The 15794-nt window shown below is 46.6% G+C and overlaps 1 long non-coding RNA gene across 2 annotated transcripts in view; it reads left to right on the top strand.

Annotated features, from left to right (window-relative positions):
- LOC125635107 (uncharacterized) overlaps window positions 1-10871 on the top strand; it is a 40731-nt gene extending 29860 nt beyond the window's left edge. For both annotated transcript variants that reach the window (XR_007356147.2, XR_007356148.2), the window contains one exon: window positions 10276-10871. This is a non-coding gene — a long non-coding RNA (uncharacterized LOC125635107). The remainder of the gene's footprint in view (window positions 1-10275) is intronic.
- Window positions 10872-15794: the final 4923 nt, after the last annotated feature.

Below are 15794 nucleotides of genomic sequence, written 5' to 3'. Positions count from 1 at the left end.
GGGCGAAGGAATTTCAGGGTGATTTTGTATTGTGTCACATCTAGCTTAACAAGTGGAATAGGTATTGTTTATGGATGGATAATAAAAATGTAGCAAATTCTTCCTTTCCAATTGCAGGCAGTGTGCTGTTAGCCATGGTACAAGCTCACAGAGAATTGAAGAGTTTAAACAGGATTCAATGGGGAAAAAAACTCAGCGAATAAGTGGAGTCAGACACTTGGCCACAGGGGTTGTTGCTCCCCTGGCACCTGATCTTGCAAAGCGCTGAGCAAACCCCGGCTCCATTGAGTTCAGTGAGACTTGCTTGTTGTAGGACTGCACTCACCTGCAGGGTGGACCTGATTGCCAGATCTGGCCACGGGAAGGAATTTTCCTCTAAGTGCTATTGGCAGGAACTTTTGGGTGTTTTCTGTCTTCTTTCAGAGCAGGGATTGCCTGGTCAGATCAAACAGGCACATTACACAGAATCAACTTTCTGTAATTTAGCAGGGATGGGCAACACTGGACCTTGGTCCTTCCTGTCATTTCTCTTTACATGCCTAGGTCCAGCACATACTGCTGTCTCATCTGGATTGTATACTCCTTGTACTGTCACCAAATGATGGAATCCCATTACGAACATACCCACTATCAAACAGTTATCAGCTTGTCACTTCTGCACACCAAATATTAGTGATTGCTCTTCCACCCCCGGAAAGATAGTTATTAAAGCTTTCCCTTCCCACCCTCTGATACCAACAGCGGAGTCAGGCAGGACAGTGCATCTCTTCTATCTACTTTGCTGCACTACTGCATGAGCCAGCAGGGGAAAAAAAAAAAGTAAAACCGAAAGTCTCTGGAATCCAGTCCTGTCAGCCGGAACATGCTCCCTCTGGAGTGGGCAGAGTGGAGCGCAAGAGAGGACAGAGAACAGAGCGCTAGGAAAGAGAAGAGCGTAGGGACAAAAATTAACTAGAGTCAAAATAAGTTGGTGCAAGCTGGAGCCATGTGCTCTCATGTGAATGAGGCTGTCTTCTAAGGGGAGGGCCACCGAGAGGATAACAGACCTGATACTAGTCCCAGCTCCCTAGAGTGATTGTTATAGCTCCAGGGATAAAGGCTTGCTCTTCGGGCGGAAGGATAGAGTCAGGGCTTAAATTCAGCTGGAGCTGGCCAGAGTGGAGCTCCAGTAAATATTTTCAAACTTGCAGGGCTGAAGCCCCAAGCCCTGGTGCCCTGCAGCTGAAGCCTGGCGCCCCAAATGCAGGGTGTGGGTGGGGGCTCCGGGAAATACTGTATGAGAATATAAGCCCTGGATAGAGTTAGAGCACCAGTTCTGCTGCTCTGTACATGAGAGAAAGAGATGGACATAGGAAGGGCAGACAACTGATTCTTTACTGTGCCTCATCCTGGTACTCTTTTCACTTGGCCCTGATCGGACTCTGGTGGTGCACAGGCTCCATATGGTGGAGGGAAACCTCCCAGAGTAACACTGGTTTCAGAGTAGCCGCCGTGTTAGTCTGTATCCGCAAAAAGAAAAGGAGGACTTGTGGCACCTTAGAGAGTAACCAATTTATTTGAGCATAAGCTTTCGTGAGCTACAGCTCACTTCATCGGTGCTGTGCTGGGTGTGGATGGGGTGCCCTGTGTGGAGCAGGGGAAGGATCAGGCAGAGGGTGATGGCTAGAAGAAGCACTTGCCGTAAGTGATGAGCGTACTGAAGTACAGATGGCACATCACCTGCGGGTAAATCAATGGCTTTAGACCATGCAGAGTAGTCCACGGGCTGCAGCAAGTTTCATAGCACAGCCACAGCCTGTCAGGAAGGGCATGATCGGGTGGGTGGGGAATAGCAACAAACCGACGCTTGAACTTACATTTGTTTCCCCTCACAGTCCCAGAGCTGATCAGTGTTATGGCTCAGAGACCTGTTCTCTCCCTCCCGCCACTGACTCAGACAGGCAGTTTGCAGTGTTGTTGCAGCTGTCCATTCAGTTACAGCCCAGATATCAGCTGCTGCAAGGTGACTCACGATTATTCCCTTAAGCGCTTGGGGCCACATCCACAGGTCTCACCTGCTCCGTCCCCAGGAAGTGAAGTCAGTGAGCTCCATCTGAGTACGGTCTGAATGAAATCTCACCCAGGAGCTCAGGGTTTGGTTCCTTTCAGGGGAGTGAAGCATGCTGGGACTGCGGGTGTTACAAATAAGCCTTGAAAGCAGGATGCTTTCTTTTCTCTGCCCGTTTTCCCTCCCTGCGTCTCCTCCTGCCTTCCGCCTATAGCTACAAGAACTCTGCTATGCAAGCTTCCCCTGAATCTGTTCCGCTACGGACGAGAGGGCACAGCATTGAGCAATGCCACAGGTTCCCCTGCCGTGGAATTAGGGTGACCATATTTCCCCAAGGGAAAATGGGACACCGCGTGGGGCTAGCCTGAGGCCCGCTTCCTTGCAGGGCTGGCCCAAGCCCTGCCTCCACCACACAGCTGGGGCTGGTGTCGCTGATCAAGTTGGCAAAAGCAAACAGGACAAATGGTCAGTTTTGCCAAAAAAGTTAGGACAGGGCTTTAAAAAGGGGACTGTCCTGGCCAAAACGAGCTGTATGGTCTCCCTACATGGAATCCCCCCGAGAAGTTGTCATTGGCTGGTCTATAGGTGTTTTCCTCTAGGAGCCTGGGTTCATTAAGAGCTGAGCTTGTCATCCCTGGTCCCACCGTTTGTGGGAAGGGTTTATGTTATTGACATGCTGGGGTCCCTGACCCTGCAAACTGTCCAGATTCCGGAAACTCTCCTCAAAATCAGCTCAGCACTTCTAAGCATCAGGCCAGTGACTGAGGGGCCTCAGTGATTGGTCCAAGATCCCACAGGAAGGCTGAGGAAGACATGGGACAGAGCCCAGAACTTATGACAATGATCCAGCGGTTGTGTGGATTCCTCAGTCCCCCTTCTTCCCCCCAACAGCTGCACACCATGCTCGAGGGATCTAAGCAAGGGGCTGTTACAGTTTTGTTAAAGTATGTAACAAATGGGGGGGGGGGAACAAAAACAAAACAACCACCCACCAACATCCTTGAAAGCACTCAAATCAAGATGGAAGATGTGGAAGTTCCGTATCTGAAGGCCGCTGTCCTAGACAATGTGCAAGTTGGCTCCAGGGGCCAATGACTAACGTGCACAGAATGCTGCAATTAGATTTATCTCAGTTATTCTAGCCACAGACTGGTAGCAGAAGATGAAATGTTTTGGAGTCTGATTCTGTAGTCAATCCAGATACAGAGCCTTCCTTACACCACATCACAGTTCCAGGTGGGGAGCGGCAGTGCAAGCCAGCGCCTGGTTCTTTAAAAGCTGTTTTGGCCTTCATGAAGGTGTCAGAGTGGCAGTCTGGAAGAACAAAGTCTTTTCTTGACCCCCAGAACAGACACAGAACTGGCAGCAGCAGCCCAGGCTTCACCAGACTGCCCTGCCAATATATTCCAGCCCTGTCCTGGAGAGAACTAGCTAGCTGTAAGGGGCAAAAGGTAATTCATTCTCTGCGGCCCATTTGTCCTCTTTGCTGACACAGACAAAAAACGTACCAAGTGTGGGGGGTGTTTTCTTGTCGCATAGATACTTGTCCACTTGGACCTACACTGAGAATTGCCAAACTCATTGCACATAGAACAACCTTTAATGGTAACCACAGCAGAGAGGCTGAAGACTGAAGGAGCATAGAGAAGGAATTCCCTTCCCATGGTTAGATTAACAGAGTTTCAGAACAAAGGGAACCATTAGGTCATTTATTCTGACTTCCTGTATAGCACAGGACATTACATCCAACCTACTTACCCCTGTATTGTGCTCAGTAACTGGAGCTCACGTGAAGCACATTAACAGGGGATAGCTGTTGCTGTCTATGCTACACTTCTTCTGAAGATTTCACTCCCTGGCTGGCAACTTTTTGGAGCGCTTTCCTCCCATTAACATTTTAAAAGAAAAAGACACAACCCAATAAAACAGCCATTGTCTCCTGGCAGGCTTTCAAAATGTACCTAATATTAATGCACAAGGAGTGCCGCGTCAGTAATACAACAAGAGTAAAAACAGTTGGATCGTCTGATCATTCTGCCCCTGCTGCGATGCCTCCAAAAAACTTCTTTCTAGCATTAGTTAGGCTAAGGAATTCTGCTCGTTTCTGCGAACCTCCATTCATTGTATTGTAACCTCGTCCTTCCAACTTGCCCCATCTGCATTTCTTCTGCCTGTTGCATTCTGTCTGAAACTTAGATCGTCAACTGTCTGAGATGGGGCGTGTCTCGTTGTCTGTACAGCACCTAGCACACCAGGACGCCAATCTCCAACTGGAATTCCTAAATGCTACTAGAATATAAACAACAGCAGTGAAGTAAACACAAGAGAGGATGGAATGGTAGGATATTTACATGACAGTGGTACAATAATAGGATCTCTGAGCTGTTCAACATATTCATAAATGATTTGGAAAAGGGGGTAAACAGGGAGGTGGCAAAATTTACTGATGATACAAATTTATGATGATACAAAATTACTCAGGATAGTGAAATCCAAAGCAAACTGCAGAGAGTTACAGACAGGGCCAGCTGTAGGTTTTTTGCTGCCCCAAGCTCCGACAGCGCAACTGCCCAAGCAAAAAAAAATAAAATGGTGGCCGGAATGCTGCCCCTGGAATTGTGCCGCCCCAAGCACGTGCTTGCTTTGCTGGTGCCTAGAGCCGGTCCTGGTTTACCAAGGGATCTCACAAAACTGGGTGACCGGGCAACAAAATGGCAGATAAAATTCAATATCAATAAATACAAAGTAATGCACATTGGAAAACAATCCCAACTATACATTTAAAATGATGTGATCTTTAGCTCTCAGCATTCAAGAAAGAGATCTTGGAGTTTCTGTGGATAGTTCCCTGAAAACATCCACTCAATGTGCAGCAGCCATCAAAAATCTAACAGAATTTTAGGAACCGTTAGGAAAGGGATAGGTAATAAGGCCATAAATATCATAATGGCCACTATATAAATCCATGGTACGCCCACACCCTGAACACTGCGTGCAGCTCTGGTCACCCCATCTCAGTTGTTTTTTCTTGGAATTGGAAAAGGTAGAGAGAACGGAAACAACAATGATGAGGCGTCTGGAACCGTTTCCATGTGAGGAGAGAGTAAAAAGACTGGGACTGCTCAACTTGGAAAAGAGACGACTAAGGGGGGGATCTGATTGAGGTCTATAAAATCACGAGGGGTGTGGAGAAAGTGAATAAGGACGTGTGATTTACCCCTTCACATAACACAAGAACCAGAAGTCACCCAATGAAATTAATAGGCAGCAGGTTTAAAACAAACGAAAGGAAGTGTTTCTTCACACAACGCGTTGTCAACCTGTAGAACTCCTTGCTAGGGGATGTTACGAAGGCCAAAACTATAATGGGGTTCAAAAAAGAATTAGATAAGTTCATGGAGGATAGGTCCATCAATGGCTATTAACTAAGATGGTTAGGGATAAAACCCCATGCTCTGGGTGTCCCTATACCCCTGATTGCCAAAAATTGGGAGTGAACGAGAGGGGATGGCTCACTTGATAATTGCCCTGTTCTGTTCATTCCCTCTGAAGCACCTGGCATTGGCCACTGTCAGAAGACAGGATAGTGGGGTAGACAGACCATTGGTCTGTCCCAGTATGGCTGTTCTTATGCAAAAATAAGAAATCTCAAGATGTATAAAGAACCATTCTGAAACTACTGACTGCTTGAGCAAGGCATCTGGGGATTAGAGGAATTCACTCTTAGCCCTAAGATATTAGTTCACTTCTAAACATAGGTTGCAATATGGACCATCTGGATATAATCAACCGTACAGAGAATGGAATGTTGTAAATTCAGAGTTCTTCCAAACTGTCCCTCATTCTGCTCTCTATATAGACACTAACTGCCTCACTGTGCCTATAGTTCAAATGCAGTTCGAATGGTTTGGATACGATTGGAAGATACTCAGCTGCATGAGGGGTCAGGAGTTGTAACTAGAATTATCCAGGACAACCATTAAACCAGAGTGCATAGCAGAAAGCCAGCCCAGAGTCCACATGGAAACCTTTGTGAATCAGAGGACAAAGCTGCTTTGATATTAGGACTCCAAATTTGGACCACTGTCCCTACCCTGCACCCCCATGAACGTAGCAAATTTCAAGACCACCTGAGTCAGCATGTGGCTTTTAAAGCACTCAGAATCCGTCTTTTAAACAGTAAGTGACTTTCAGCCTTATCTCTAGTGGAGCTGCCAGTATGTTGATTTGGATATTACTTGCAGTAATGGAGTGAAGTTAATCGCAGTACAGCTTAAGAAAAAATTCCTGGTATTTAGCCTAACCGTAAGAATGATTAGACTGTGCAGTCATTTCCCAAAGGAGATCATTCGAGCTCCATCGCTTGGGTTATTTAAAACAACACTAAAAATCATGGTCTAAATCCTTCAGTCCTATCTCAGGCAAAACTCCCACAGAGCCTCAATCCTATTACTCCAGACTTGAACTTCCTTTCTAAAATATTAATATCACCGAAGATTTATGACCAGTGAAATAATTTTAAAAATCTATTTGACTTTCTACCATTGCTGCTATTTGTTTGGATGCTTTTTCATTTCCATCAACCAGAACAATAAAATTGAATAGACAGTTTCACTTTTGTTCAGCCCATTTCATTTTCTGCCCCTTGCACAATGCTCCACTGCTTGGGTTGCAAACACAGCAAGGCAATATTTCTATCCAAACAAAACTCTGCTTTCAGAGGAATTTTTTTTTAAACAAAAATTTTGGGGCAAAATTTCCATTATTTTTATGGTCAAAACACTAGCCTGGGAGGGAGCAAAGACAGCTGCGTTTTTAATCAAGCTCCACCACTGACTTGGTGTCTTATTTTGGTCAAATCACTTAGCGGCTCTGTGCTTGTTTCCCCCACCAATTTGTAAGATAGAGGTGATATTTACCTGCCTTACAGGAGTGTTGTGAAATCAGAATGTGTTCATGTAAATTCCATGGGATTGGATCCTTAAATGGAAGGTGCTCTAGAAAGATAATGTCTCATTGTTATTTTATTTAAACCTTTTTATAAAACTTCATCCTAGGACCTAATTTAACCAGCTAGTGTCTCTTTAAAACTAGACTGGGTAAAACTCCAGAGAGCATCTGAAGCACACACAGTGAGAATAGCTGATGGAGGGTTTAATAGAACATAACTATTGTAGCAGAAAATTCTGCATTGATCCCTGTGGCGGTTGACTAGATGATCTCGTAGCTCTTGTCCATCTTCAGTTTCTATCATATGATTCTCTCTTTCAAAAGTGGTTGCACTGTTACGTAACTTTAGGGAAAATCTCTGGGAATGTAACAGCAAGGTCACAATAGGTGAAGCCACAAAGCCACTGTCTTGGGACAGTTCTGTATCAGGCTACACAATTTGCTCTGATCTTGCAAGCATGCAAGGTTGTTGCGGTCTAACCCAAGAGTGAATGGAGTTTGCTTGCTAGCCCTAGTAAGATAAAATACCCCTCTGCACTGGGCACTAAAAAAAGTCTCAACCCCCTGACACCTGATGGCTTACTTGCCTGTGCCCAGGGCGAGGTAGAGGTAGAGAATGGGCATCTCTGAAGAGGCATGGACTTAAGTGTGATGCTAAGCGTGTCAATGAGGCATTTAGCTAAATATGTCCCTAAGCAGGACTAACTGGGTGGCTGCACAACAGCCCTCTCACATCAGGCTGGGTTGGATTCCCCTCTGCTCACTGTCCTGCTCATCACCTCTCACCTCGCTCTTCTATAAGCACACGCAATTTGGGGGAGCAAGTTTTCCCTGGGCTCAGTGTGAATCTCCTCTCCAGTGGGGCAGGCGCAATGTATGCTGGTGTAACCCACACACCTCCTGGATGTGGTGTTCTTTCCCATCTAGTGGCACCGAGACCATTAGAGAGAGAGATTAAATGAGTCTGCTCTACAGCCTGAGCTACCAGCCAGTTGGCTTTTAGCTCATGCTGTAGAGGCTCATGCAGTAATTTCCAGAGGTCCCCGGTTCGATTCTGCCCGCTGGTGACCGGGGTTTGTCAGTGTTATGCTGGCTCACTGGGAAGCGATCACCCAAAGGAGGATATCGGGCCACCGCACCTGGAGAGACAGTAGAACAGTTGATATCAATGGAGGAACTGTAATAGGCCAGGCTGGCTGAGCGCCACTCGTCAGACTGGGGACATTCCAAATCCCAGAATGGCAAGGACTCACCTAGCGATGGGGCCCAAATTAAAATTCCAGATCTGCACATAACAGAACTGTAGAGGGGTTCAGTTCTGGCCAGGAATCCAGGGCCGAAGCCCACATCCTGCTATGAAAAATTCCATCTGATTTTTAATGAGCAAACAGTTGGTCAGGACTTTGGTTATATAGTACACCCATAAAACACAACACCCTGTATGGTCTAAGAAGACTCAGAATGAGCATAGGGGTTGGAGCCAGGAGTTCCTAGGACCTAGTCCTGCCTCTGCTGCCAATAGGCTGTGTGGCCTTGGACAATTCACTGAACCTATCTTGGTTTCCCCATCTGTAACACCAAGATGATGATACTGATCTCCCCAGCAGTGGTGTCAGGGTCAGACAATGTTTGTACCTTGCTTTGGCAATGCAAGCCCCTATTGTCCTTTGAGTTATACAGACGCAATCCCATGAATATTAAAAGGGCTGCACCAAGTGTATCAGAGAGGAACATCTGACCCCTGGTATTCTACTATCAGAGCTCTCCCAAAGCTGGAGCACTGACTCAGAGGAAAGACCAGTGGCTACTGAATTACCAATTCCACTCCCTGCTGGATTCTCCTTGGAGGGCTCCCAACCAAGAATTGACCAGATCTTCTGCTGCTTAGCTGATAAGAACACAGCTGAAAGCTGGAGGCTTATTACACATAGAACTGAGCTGACTTTACTTGGTCCCACTTGGCTCCTGATTTTTTACCTTCCAAACCCAGCTGCAGCCTATCCATCCATTTTATGCCCCAAGCTTGTGTTTTGACAGGACAGTCATGCTTCTAGGACATCATGTTTCCTTCTCAGGCATCTTACAAGGTTATTAAGTGGCCACTGCCTTGGCAGGGGAACTCTGTAGCAGCAGGAACTGTTCAGTTCTGCCTGGAGATCAGGAAGGCCATGTGGGTTTGGGGCAAAGCCTTGTTTGGAGGTCATGTGAGCTGCGTGCTCTCAGAGCTCGGGCTAATTATAGCGGGGTTGTGTCTGTTTACGGCACCAGCAATGAAAATGCGACCCTGCCCTCATAATTCCATTTAAAATATTGTTAAAAGGAATCCGGCAACCTGAAACCTACTCAATTAAAAAAAGAAAAAAGAAGGCAGAGTTGAAGAGTTTCACCCCCTCCCTCTGCCCCTATGCTTGTTGTTATTTATTTATGATGTGTATTACAGCAGCACCTAGGAGTCATGTCCCAGGGCTCTGTTTGCTATCGGCTGTACAAACACAGACCAAAACGACACTCCCTGCCCCAATGAGTTGACATCTACGGAAGGCACCCAGCCAGTTTTGTGGTTTTACAATCACACTTCCCTTTTTGTAAAGATATTTCTCTCTCCTTCCTATGGAAGATCTCCCACACAAACAAGGGAAATTGATTACACAGGTGAAAGTGACTAAGCACTGTTAGGATATAGATATTCAGGCCTGTCTGCGAAGGCCTATACTTTAAGAATTTAGGTGTATTCTTATCACTTAGCTAGTTATAGAGGTATAAAAGAAAGAATCAAAATCACAGTCTGTCTGTTTACGGGCCTTCTCTTACAGTGACAGTCTGAGGCCCTGTTCTTAGGCCTGGTCTACATTATGAGTTTATGTCGAATTTAGTAGCGTTAAATCAAATCATCCCAGAGAATTGGATGTGGGAGAGGGGGTTAGTTTGGTTTCTGCTGCTGCATGTTAACACGAAAACCGCAGCACTTAATGGCCAACTCAACGAGCTTTGCTTGGTTTGGGAAAGGAGAGCGCTGCTGTTATGAAGGTTGCTGGCGAAGCTGAAAGACTATGGCTTACCATGGCCGCCTGCAAGCCGAATTCTGTTGCCCAGCACTGTGTGTGTGATCTCTAACAACAAAGCCGCAGGTACTCAATATAAGATGCAAAATGTGACCTTGTACCAAAATCACATGTGCTATGTAATGTGAATAGTGTTGTTCACTGTGAAAGAGTATAACCATTGTTCTGTAAAATGTATCTTTTAAAATACTTCACTCCTTTTTTTTCCTCCCGCAGCTGCAAATGTTTCAAGCCTCCCTCTTCTGTCCCAAAAGCTATCGCAGATAAGCCGGCGAAAAAAACGCATGCTCAATGAAACGTTCTCTGAGCTCATGCAGTCGTCCGGCACTGACAGAGCTCAGCAGAATGTGTGGAGGGACACAGTAGCACAGTACAGGAAAGCGGCCGATGAACATGAGGACAGGAGGGACGTTTGAGATAAGAGGTGGCGTCAGGAAGATCAGAGGAGGCATGAGGCAACGCTGAGGCTACTGCGGGATGAAACGGACATGCTCCGGCATCTGGTAGAGGTTCAGGAACGGCAGCAGGATCACACACTGCCGCTGCAGCCCCTGTTTAACCGCCCTCCCTCCTCCCCAAGTTCCATAGCCTCCTCACCCAGACGCCCAAGAACGTGGGGGAAGAGGGGAGGATCCAGGCACCCAACCACTCCACCCCAGTGGATAACCCAAGCAACAGAAGGCTGTCATTCAACAAGTTTTGAAATGGCCTTTTCCTTCCTTCCTACTCTCCTCCCACATCCCACCTGGGCTACCTTGTGAGTTATCTCCCTATTTTTATAATCAATTAATAAAGAATACATGTTTTTTAAATGATAGTGACTTTATTTCCTTTGCAAGCAAGCTGTGATCGAAGTGGGGAGGATGGGTGGCTTACAGGGAATTAGCGTCAACCGAAGGGGTGGGTTTTCATCAAGGAGAAACAAACGGAAGTGTCACATGGTACCCTGGCCAGTCATGAAACTGGTTTTCAGAGCTTCTCTAATGTGCAGCACTTCCTGCTGTGCTCTTCTAATCGCACTGGTGTCTGGCGGCATGTATTCAGCAGCCAGGCGATTTGCCTCAACCTCCCACCCCGCCATAAACGTCTCCCCCTTACTCTCACAGATATTGTGGAGCACAAGCAAGCAGCAATAACAATGGGAATATTGGTTTTGCTGCGGTCTGAACGAGTCAGTAAACTGCGCCAGCGACCCTTTAAACGTCCAAATGCACGTTCTACCACCATTCTGCACTTGCTCAGCCTATAGTTGAACAGCTCCTTTCTACCATCCAGGGTGCCTGTGTACGGCTTCATGAGCCAGGGCATTAAGGGGTAGGCTGGGTCCCCAAGGATAACTATAGGCATTTCAACATCCCCAACAGTTATTTTCTGGTCTGGGAAGTAAATCCCTTCCTGCAGCCGTTTAAACAGACCAGAGTTCCTGAAGACGCGAGCGTCATGAACCTTTCCCGGCCATCCCACATTGATGCCGGTGAAACGTCCCTTATGATCCACCAGTGCTTGCAGCACCATTGAAAAGTACCCCTTGAAGTTTATTTACTGGCTGCCCTGGTGGTCCAGTCCCAAGATAGGGATATGCATTCTGTCTATAGCCCCACCACAGTTAGGGAATCCCATTGCAGCAAAGCCATCTAGTATGACCTGCGCATTTCCCAGAGTCACTACTTTTGATAGCAGCAGCTCAATGATTGCATTGGCTACTTGCATCACAGCAACCCCCACAGTAGACTTGCCCACTCCAAATTGATTACTGACTGACCAGTAGCTGTCTGGCATTGCAAGCTTCCACAGGTCTATTGCCATTCGCTTCTCAACTGTGAGGGCTGCTCTCATCCTGGTATTTCTTGCGCTTCAGGACAGGGGAAAGCAAGTCACAAAGTTCCATGAAAGTGCCCTTGTGCATGCAAAAGTTTCGGAGACACTGGGAATCATCCCAAACCTACAACAGTATGCGGTCCCACCAGTCTGTGCTTGTTTCCCAGGCCCAGAATCAGCATTCCACGGCATGAGCCTGCCCCATTAACACCATGATCTCCAAATTGCCAGGGACCGTGGTTTTAGAGAAATCTGTGTCCATGTCCTCATCACTCTCGTCACTGCGCTGCCGTTGCCTCCTTGCCTGGTTTTTCAGGTTCGGGTTCTGCAAAAACTGCACCATAACGCGCGAGGTGTTTACAATGGTCATAACTGCTGCAGTGAGCTGAACGGGCTCCATGCTTGCCATGCTATGGCATCTGCTTGGGCAATCCAGGGAAAAAGGCACGAAATGATTGTCTGCCGTTGCTTTCACGGAGGGAGGGTTGACTGACGACATTTACCCATAACCACCCGTGACAAATTTTTGGCCCCATCAGGCATTGGGAACTCAGCCCAGAATTCCAATGGGCAGCGGGGACTGCAGGAACTGTGGGATAGCTACCCACAGTGCACCACTCAGAATGTCGGTGCTTGCCATGGTACTGTGGACGCACATCGCTGAATTAATGTGCTTAGTGTGGACGCATGCACTCGACTTTATACAATCTGTTCCCAAAAATCGACTTCTGTAAAATCGGAGTAATTTTGTAGTGTAGACGTACCCTTAGGCTAAGATCTTTGGCTAAGCAGCAGAGGCAGCCATAAGCTGGGAAACGAACGGTCACATCCTCACATTCCAAACTAGTCTCATTGAAATAAGGTGCTATTGGGCTGTTAGAAATACAATCCTGTCCTGATAATGCCTATCGCCTCCAGAGAAAGGGAAGTGCCTAGAAGATGTAAAAGGAAGTTTAGTCTGATAGTTTTCTGTTTGGTAAGAACTCACTTATCAATAGACACAGCTGGGAAATCCTTATGTCTTTTTTCAGAGTAGCAGCCGTGTTAGTCTGTGTCCGCAAAAAGAAAAGGAGGACTTGTGGCACTTTTGAGACTAACAAATTTATTTGAGCATAAACTTTTGTGAGCTACATTCATTGGATGTCTTTATAGATGTAGTTGTGAAATCCTCACTTCTGTATTGTTTTGTCATTATAGTTCCCACTTTGCTGTTATTTATTTGCATGGTCTCTGTCTGGTTTTGTGATTGTTTCTGTCTGCTGTGTAATTAATTTTGCTGGGTGTAAACTAATTAAGGTGGTGGGATATAATTGGTTAAATAATCATGTTACAATATGTTGGGATTGGTTAGTTAAATTTCAGGAAAACGATTGGTTAAGGTATAGCTAAGCAGAACTCAAGTTTTATTACATAGTCTGCAGTCAATCAGGAAGTAAGGGGGGGGAATGGGAACAGGGAATGGGGGTTGGGAAATTGGAATCATGTTTGGCTAAGGGCAGGAATGGGAACAGGGACACAGGTGTAAGGCTCTGTGGTGTCAGAGCTGGGAAGGGGGACACTGAGGAAGGAAACTGGAATCATGCTTGCTGGAAGTTCACCCCAATAAACATCAAATTGTTTGCACCTTTGGACTTCGTGTATTGTTGCTCTCTGTTCATGCGAGAAGGACCAGGGAAGTGAGCGGGTGAAGGAATAAGCCCCTAACAAGCACAACGTGCACACACAATAAATACACTAAAAACAAATGTGTCTCTCTCTAATCCCTTTCAGTTACAAGGAATAGCTCCACTGCTCACTAATATTAACAGGACGGTTCGATTGACTTAAATGTGCTTTGGCTCAGGGCCATTGTCATCTTCAGTGTTGTTTGAAACAGTAGCAGGTAAATATAGTGCAGGCCATTGTGATTTTTTTTTTTTTTTGAGTTGGTGCCTCTCTAACTTCCAAAATGCCTGCAACATTTTCATTGCAATTTGCCGGCCTGTTCTGTAAAATGGCTAAGCAGGGGCCTGGGATGGGCCAGGACTCCTGGGTTCTATATCCAGCCTAATCACTGACTTTCCTCCCCTCAGTTTTTAAAATGCTGAATACAAAATATGTTGCAAGTTACTTTTTAAGTGAAGCTCTACTGTGAAAAGGGACTACATAATAACAATATTTGAACTGTCACTTGGCTGTGTTCAGGGTCAGAGCTGCTGACTTTAGTGCGAAAAATAATTTCTTCTTGCTTTTTACTCCCAGTAACCCAGCGTGAACTGGATTCCACTCCTTCTTGTGTTCCATAAATAGAATTGGTTGCAAAGCTTCCATGCAAGACCGATCAGTTACTCCAGTAACATGAATCTATCTAGGTACTTATAGAGCCTTTGTCATCACTGTCTTCAAGCACCTTCACAACAGCTCTGAGTCGGGGGAAGCACTGTCTCCATTGGACAACTGGGGAACTGAGGCACAGAGTAGATTAAGTGACTTGCGCAAGGTCACCCAGGAAGTCTGTGGCAGGGCTGAGCATTGAACCTAGATCTCCTGCATCCCAGTACAGTGCAATGGAATTCCTGGGAATGATGCAGGAGATGAAAAGACTCCAGCTTTACTCTGGTCCCCTTAGTGGTGTTTGCAGGGATGGCAATGAGTAAATCTCTTGCTTTTTACATGAAGACTGATCACATTTGATCTGGAGTAAAAACAATGTAAAAAAAATAAATCCATGGAATGCCATGATGCCATTTTTACTTTTGTCCTGAGCCAAAGTGCATTTTCCAATGCAATTACCCACATCCTCACTTGCTCCCAGCACCCTTCACACACGGACCTCTTCAAGGAGGTGGGCTTTACGCCATGTCAAACAGTGCAAGCTGTGCCTCTGCAAGGCCAGTGGGGGACGTGAATTCCAGGGTGAGGGCTTTCCACTGAAAATGCCATATCGCCTCTGGAGCAGATTCATTCCTGGCATCAGCCCAGGGCCGTTCAGTGAGTGAACTTGGCCCTGTGGTCACCCAGCTGTCAGATGGAAGTACTGTTGATTTTTTTAGCCTGCATGGATATTATGAGCCCTAATGATGGTTTGTAAAGCGCTTGGAGATCTCTGAATGAAAGGTGCTGGGCAAGGGTGGGACAAAACTGTTGCACAGCTCTCCCCAGCAATCACATTTGCATGGTTTGCTGAGAGTTAGATTGCATGCTGGACGGTGTTTGAGGGTCAGTGGCAAAGAGAGGCCACACCTGGGAAAGTGTGCGTGTCGAGGGTAGCCAAGGTAGTAAAAGCCTGTCAGGAAGAGGGCGGGATTCCTGATTGGACCAGGCAGTGGGATGGGGAGAAGAGAAAATCCCCCCCGTAAAACCAGGAGAAAAGCAAAGCGGTTGCCTTGTGGGTGAAAGGCTGGTTGGCAGGGGAGTGGAGAAGGAGAAATGATTGTTCCTACCATTAAATGAGTCTATGCGGTGAGTTTAGACCCGAACAAGTATGCTAGTTAAGACCCTCATTTCTCCCAGAAGGGACTGAAGGACCCTGCTGGGAAAACCAAAGGAAGCCCCAGGGGAAGCTGAATAGACTGATGTGTTCTGGGTGACATGTGGAGGAATGAGGGGATACGAGGTCAGAGGACAGAGAAGTGGGGTGCAGGCTGAGTGAGCAGTGGCTCTCAGGGCAGAGTGGAGAGCAGAGATAAGTGATAGAACCCCACAAGAGCCCAGCCCAGGTAGAGAGGTAAAACAGGAGTTTGCTTTACATTTCACCTTCCTTCCTGCACAACAAGCAGCCTGCTCAGTACAGGACATGCTGTTTCCGCTCCCCCCACCTTCTCTCCTCCATCATTCTCTCTTCCTGCAAGAGGTTTGGGGTTAGGAGACGGGACAGCAAAATCAGAGTTAGCTCCTCTGCTCTCAAGTACCCTGTCCCTCCTCTGCTACTGCCCATG

Source organism: Caretta caretta, chromosome 4, assembly GCF_965140235.1.
Source record: "Caretta caretta isolate rCarCar2 chromosome 4, rCarCar1.hap1, whole genome shotgun sequence".
NCBI lineage: Eukaryota > Metazoa > Chordata > Testudines > Cheloniidae > Caretta > Caretta caretta.
Note: the sequence above shows the minus strand (reverse complement) of the source record. Positions and strands in the feature narration are given on the sequence as shown.